Source organism: Aegilops tauschii, chromosome 1 (assembly GCF_002575655.3).
Source record: "Aegilops tauschii subsp. strangulata cultivar AL8/78 chromosome 1, Aet v6.0, whole genome shotgun sequence".
In the NCBI taxonomy this organism is placed as follows: domain Eukaryota; kingdom Viridiplantae; phylum Streptophyta; class Magnoliopsida; order Poales; family Poaceae; genus Aegilops; species Aegilops tauschii.
The window spans coordinates 333,976,217-333,983,695 of NC_053035.3; positions in this window are offsets into that span (position 1 = coordinate 333,976,217).

The window sequence follows — 7,479 nt, forward strand, 5'->3', positions numbered from 1 at the left end:
TACCGGGTTGAGAGAAAACTTGATGGCACTTTCATTGTCACACCAAAGAGGCACTTTGTCACAAATGACACCGTAATCCTTTATAGTTTGCCTCATCCATAAGAGTTGTGCACAACAACACCCGGCCGCCACATACTCCGCTTTGGTGGACGAGAGAGACACACAACTTTGCTTTTTAGAAGACCAACTTACCAAAGAGCAACCAAGGAATTGGCACCCTCTGGAAGTGGACTTCCTATCCACTTTGTCTCCCGCCCAATCGGAGTCCGAATACCCTACAAGCTTGAAGTTTGCTCCTCTTGGGTACCATAAGCCAAAGTTTGGGGTATGAGCCAAATATCGAAAGATTCGCTTGACCGCCACAAAGTGGCTTTCCTTAGGTGCGGCTTGAAAACGTGCACAAATTCCCACACTCAACATGATATCCGGTCTAGATGCACAAAGGTAAAGTAATGAACCAATCATGGAGCGATATACCTTTTGATCCACCGCTTTACCATTGGGATCGATGTCAAGTTGGCACTTGGTGGGCATTGGAGTGGACGCCGGCTTGACATCATTTAGCTTGAATCTCTTGAGCATGTCTTGAGTGTATTTGGCTTGGTTGATGAAGGTTCCTTCTCTTCTTTGCTTTACTTCGAAACCGAGAAAGAACTTCAACTCTCCCATGGAAGACATCTTGAACTTTGAGGTCATGAGTGCGGCAAATTCCTCATTGAAAGCTTTGTTAGGGGAACCAAAGATAATGTCATCAACATATAGTTGGCACACAAACAACTCCCCTTTGACCTTCTTAGTAAAAAGAGTGGGGTCGATTAGCCCAACTTCAAACCCACGATCTTGTAACAACTTGGTAAGGTGGTCATACCACGCACGTGGGGCTTGTTTAAGGCCATAGAGTGCCTTATCGAGTTGATACACATGATCGGGAAAGTAGGGATCCTCGAACCCGGGGGTTGCTTGACATACACCAACTCATTAATAGGTCCATTAAGAAAAGCACTCTTCACATCCATTTGTTGCAACTTAAAGTTGTGATGATAAGCATAATCAATCAACAAACGAATAGATTCAAGGCGAGCAACGGGAGCAGAGGTTTCACCGTAGTCGATACCCTCGACTTGGGAGTAGCCTTGTGCCACCAATCGTGCCTTGTTGCGGATGATGGTCCCATGAGCATCTTGCTTGTTCTTGAATATCCACTTCGTTCCAATGACATTGTGGTTCCCCGTTGGCCTTGGCACTAATCTCCACACCTTGTTGTACTCGAAGTTGTTGAGTTCTTCATGCATGGCATTGAGCCAATCCGGATCTTCGAGAGCTTCATATACCTTTTGGGGTTCCACACAAGAGACAAACGCGTGATGTTCACAATAGTTTGCCAATTGCCTACGAGTGCTTACCCCCTTTTGAATGCTTCCAAGTACATTCTTCATGAGATGACCCTTGGTGGAGAGCTTGGAAGCAATCTTGGCGGCACGACGCTCCAATTCCTCCTCGGAGGTGAGTTGAGGAGCGGTCACTTGATCATCTTGAGCGCCGTCTTGAGCTTGTTCTTGATCTTGAACTTGCTCGGAGGAGAGAACTTGACCTTGGGCATCACTTGGTGTGTCTCCACCGTCTTGATCATGATTTTGCCCTTGGTCTTGTTCATGAGGTTGAGGGCCTTCACTTTGTTCTTCGGAAGCGTGTGCGCCTTGGGTTGGTGATGGCTCCACTTGATTGGAGCATTGTCCTTCTCCTTCGGCCACAAGGGGTTCCTCAATGGGTAGGATAAAACCAACACCCATTCTTCTCATGGCTTGAGGAGGAATTTCATCACCTACATCACAAGTGCCACTTTGCTCCACTTGGGAGCCGTTATTCTCATCAAACTCCACGTTACACGTCTCCTCGATAAGTCCCGTGGATTTATTGAGGACACGGTAAGCATGAGAGTTTGTAGCATAACCAACAAATATGCCCTCATATGCTCTAGCCTCAAATTTGGAAAATCGAACACCTTTCTTGAGAATGAAACACTTACACCCGAACACCCGAAAGTACTTGAGGTTGGGCTTGTTACCGGTGAGTATCTCATATGGAGTCTTGTTCAAGCCCTTGCGGAGGTAGAGCCGATTGGATGCATGACACGCGGTGTTGATGGCTTCGGCCCAAAAGTTGTATGGAGACTTGAACTCCGCCATCATGGTCCTTGCGGCATCCATCAACGTCCGGTTCTTCCTCTCCACAACACCGTTTTGTTGAGGGGTGTAAGGTGCGGAATATTGATGCTTGATCCCTCATCACTAAGAAACTCATCCAAGGTGTAGTTCTTGAACTCGGTGCCGTTGTCACTTCTTATTGTCAAGATCTTTGCATTGTGTTGACGTTGGGCTTCATTTGCAAAGTCAATGACGGTTTGTTGGGTCTCACTCTTCCTCTTGAAGAAATACACCCAAGTGTATCTTGAATAGTCATCCACAATTACCAAGCAATACTTTCTACCCCCAAGACTATCAAAGGATGGAGGCCCAAAGAGATCCAAATGAAGGAGCTCCAAAGGCCTCTTCGAGTAAATGAGAGTCGTGGGAGGGTGAGCCTTCTCATGAAGCTTTCCTTCGATACAAGTACTGCAAGCACGATCTTTAGCAAAACTAACGTTCGTTAGTCCACGGACATGGTCCCCCTTGAGAAGACTTTGCAAAGATCTCATATTGACATGGGCTAAACGGCGATGCCAAAGCCATCCCACGTCAGCTTTAGCCATTAGGCATGTCGCGGTCTTAGTGGGTCGCTCCGAAAAGTTAATCACATAGAGACCGTTCTCGACATGCCCAACAAAGGCTACTTTAAGAGTCTTGCTCCACAAGAGGGCCACGGTATCAATATCAAAGAAAGTGGCAAAGCCCAGGATAGCAAGTTGACGAACGGAAAGTAAATTGTATGCAAGGGACTCAACTAGCATGAGCTTCTCGATCGTGAGATCATGAGAAATGACAACTTTGCCGAGTCCCAATACCTTAGAAGACGAGGCATCACCCCACTCGACATTGGTGGGAATAGATGGAATCTTGTGCACGTCCACCACCAAGTCCTTGCTTCCGGTCATATGATTTGTAGCTCCACTATCGAGCAACCATGATCCCCCACCGGAAGCAAACACCTACAAGAGATCAATGCTTGGTTTTAGGTACCCATTTTGTAATGGGTCCTTTGATGTTAGTAACAAGGGTCTTAGGAACCCAAATGGACCATTCAATATACTCATGAGGAGAACCAACAAATTTGGCATAAACATGCCCATCACTAGCACGACATAACACATAAGAAGGATTAAAGTCGCCGGCTTTGTTGGATGGGGTGGTATTGCCCTTCTTGACACCGTCACCCTTCGCATTGTTCTTCTTCTCCTTGGAAGCACCCTCTCCCTCCTTCACAAAAGTTTGCTTGAGAGGAGGAGGTCGTTTGGTCTTGTCATTCTTCTTCTTGTTCTTGGGCTTGGGTGCGAACCCAATCCCCTCCTTGGCCACAACTTCCTTTTGGTTTCTCAAAAGGTCCTTGAGGTTCTTCTCACCTTGTATGCATGACACAAGGCCTTTCTCAAGCTGCTCCTTCAACTTAGCATTCTCCTCAACAAGGTGCACATGCTCACAACAAGTGTTAGTAGCATTTGCATTATCAATTAACACCATATGAGGAAAGGTGGCTTTCTCCTTAGTTAGCTTTACTTGGAGTTGGTCATGAGACTCCTTGAGGCTAGCATGAACACCCTTCAAGACTTTGTGAGCCTTGTCGAGAATGTCAAACTCCTCTTTAAGTCTAGCAAGATCAACCCCAAGTTTTGCCTTCTCGGAGTTTAGCACACGAGACACAACAAGAGCATGATCAAGATCTTTCTTTAACTTAGCATGATCATCGTTGTATGACTCCTCAAGAGCCAAACGAAGACCACGCTCTTCATCAAGAGCATTGGAAAGATCCGAAATCTCATCGGCATAGTCACGACTATGCCCCTCCATCTTAGAGATGGTATCTTCGTGAGCCTCGATCATGTCATTGGCTTCACCAAGTTGTTCCAAGAGAGCAACGAAGTGCTTCTTGGATTTACCCTTGAGCTTACCCATAAAGGTCTCAAACTCATTTTCCTCCACATTTGTCCCCTCATGTTCATCAATGCTATCCGTCGAAGCAGGATGATTAATGATGGTAGTTTTGATGTTGGGGGTTACCTTGTTGGTGGCTTTAGCCATGAGACACCTGGCGGTGATGTTCTCATTGGGTGAGTCGAAGAGAGACATCAGTGTAGTCTTCGCAATGGCAACGGAGGCCATGGCAATCGACTCACCATCTTCATCATCGTCATCATCCTCATTGTACTCTTCTTGTACCACCAATGCCTTGGGAGGAGTCTTCTTGGTGAAGTTGCTCTTGTTGGGGAACGACTTGGCCTTGTCCTTTTTAATGAGCTTGCCACCATTGTCTTCCCTCTTCTCGTAAGGGCACTCCACAACAAAGTGGCTCACATTGCCACAATTGAAGCAAGTCCTCACTCATTGCTTACACTTGAATTGCTCTTGTTGAAGTTTGGCCTTGTGTTCTTCTTGCTCCAAAATTGCCTTGAAGCAAGAGCCATGTGTTCATGACAGGCATACTTCGTATCTTCGAGGTTGCCCTCCTCTTCTTCCTCTTCATCCTATTCCTCCATACTAACCTTGGCCTTTAGAGCAAGGTTGGGCTTCTTTACTCTTTGAGAGCGAAGAACCGCATTGTCGGCGGTCTTGTCCAAGATGCTCATAGCAACAAACTCATCCAACACTTCACTTGAGGACAAGGTGTGAAAGTCCGGCCTTTGACGAATTACGGAGGACATGGCTTTGTGGTAGGGCATCATTGCCTTGAGGAATTTGCGCTTGATCCAATTGTCATCCGTGTCCTTACTTCCATGATCTCGGAGAGAGACCGCGAGTTTGGTTACTCTCCGAAAAAGCTCACGAGGTTCTTCATCTTCTTTCATTGCAAACTCGTCGGCTTCATCTTGCACTACTTCATAGTTGGAGCGTTGAATGCTTGCGCTTCCCCGATAGAGGGAAACAACTTGGAGCCAAGCATCTTTGGCCACGGTGTAAGGCCGGAGATGAGGAAGATCTTCGGGTGGGATTGCTTCTTGGATGATGAAGAGAGCATTCTCATTGAATTGATGATCCACAACTTCTCTAGGAGTGAAGTTACTTCGGTCATGCAGATAGAAACCTTCTTCAATGATTCTCCAAAGGTTAGTGTTCACATGATTTAAATGACGCTTAAAACGATAGACCCAAGAATCAAAATCTACATTCTTCTCAATCTTAGGAGCCGGGCCGGCATGATTTAAATGAGTGGAAGGGAGCGGTCCACCATAGACAGGTGGAGGTTCCACATGGGCAAAGATGCCGGTGCCCTTTTTACCACTAGAAGAAGGAGCTTTCTCGCTAGTAGCTTCCCCTTTGTCGGAGGTAGCATCCGTCACCTTGTTGGCGGGTTCACCCACTTTCAACGGTGCGGTGGACAGCTTAAGCCCTTCTAAGTATTTATTAAACATGCTTTCGACCTCGGTAGTCATGGAGGTTTTCAATGTGTCCAACGCCACATTTAATTCCTCACGAGAGACCGCGGTTCCCCCATCTCCCGTAGACGAGACCGGATTCACACCGGAGTGCTCCTCCACACCGTCTACGACGTCAACCATACTCTTCGGACGGTAAAGTCCTTAAAAAGAGACTAGGCTCTGATACCGATTGAAAGGATCGATATATTTGACTAGAGGGGGGGTGAATAGACAACAAGCACGCAAGCAAATAAGAGATATAACACGAGTAAACTTGCGAAAGTAAAGGGACGAGATAATCAAGAGTGGAGCCGGTGAAGACGAGGATGTGTTACCGAAGTTCCTTCCTTTTGAGGGGAAGTACGTCTCCGTTGGAGCGGTGTGGAGGCACAATGCTCCCCAAGAAGCCACTAGGGCCACCGTATTCTCCTCACGCCCTCACACAATGCGAGATGCCATGATTCCACTATTGGTGCCCTTGAAGGCGGCGACCGGACCTTTACAAACAAGGTTGGGGCAATCTCCACAACTTAATTGGAGGCTCCCAACGACACCACAAAGCTTCACCACAATGGACTATGGCTCCGCGGTGACCTCAACCGTCTAGGGTGCTCAAACACCCAAGAGTAACAAGATCCGCTAGGGATAAGTGGGGGGAATCAAATTTCTCTTGGTGGAAGTGTAGATCGGGGCCTTCTCAACCAATCCCGAGCAAATCAACAAGTTTGATTGGCTAGGGAGAGAGATCGGGCGAAAATGGAGCTTGGAGCAACAATGGAGCTTATGGGGGAAGAGGTGGGTCAACTTTGGGGAAGAAGACCCCCTTTTATAGTGGGGGAAGCAATCCAACCGTTACCCCCCACTTCAGCCCCGCAGAGAGCGGTACTACCGCTTAGCAAGTGGTACTACCATTCCCTCACGCGGTACTGCCGCTGGGCCCAGAGCGGTACTACCGCGGTGGTCAGGGCGGTACTACCGCACACGAGCGGTACTACCCCCTCACTGCCGCGGCAAGTACCGTAAAACCCGACACGGAAAAAGACCCCTCGAATCGAGGCGGTACTAGCACGAAGCCGCAGCGGTACTACGGCTGGGGGCTACAGCGGTACTACCGCTGTGGAGCGGTACTGCCGCTTATAGCACCCAAGCGGTACTACCGCTCCGGCCCGCGGTACTACCGCTGGGACCAGAGAGGGCACACTAAGAGAGGGGAACAAGCTCACCAACGAAGCGGAAAGGCTCGGAGGGTGTGGAAAGGAAGTGTACGTGATGATTCCAACCTAGCCTATCCAAAGCGGACCTCCTCTTGATAGTATGGTGATCCCTACGAAACTATTCCACCAAACTAATTCAAAAGAACTACACCGTCTTCGCTTCAAACTCCGAGGAGAGGGAATCGTCTCGTGCCAAAGGATGAATCTCTGAAAAACTCAATGCACACGATTAGTCCGCAAAAGCATTGTCATCAATCACCAAAATATCTTAGGGATAAATATGCCCTTACAGATAGAATGCCCCAACTAGCGCGGTCGTTCGACGAGTAGGTGTTTCGAGAGTGCAGCTTTGAGAACATTTTTATTTAGTATGCATGTTAGTTAAGTGTGTTGAACTTATCCCAGATAATGTTTCATTATATTTTGCTGATCCAAAAAGGTGTTGTGGAAGCATAATTAACCATTTGGATCATAAAATCTCCCATGGCACCATGTTGGGATACAAAAGGAGTGCTTTGTTGGCTCATAGAGGATTTCATGGCAGAAAAATCCTCCTATGGTATGACTACTATGTGTGGTTGTTAATTAAATCTGTTGTAAATTTACACTATGTGGTAGAACTTGAATGAAAGCTACTAATTATGTTCAAAATATGGCCTAGGGGCAATAATATTGTATTATTATATTTTTCATGTTCAT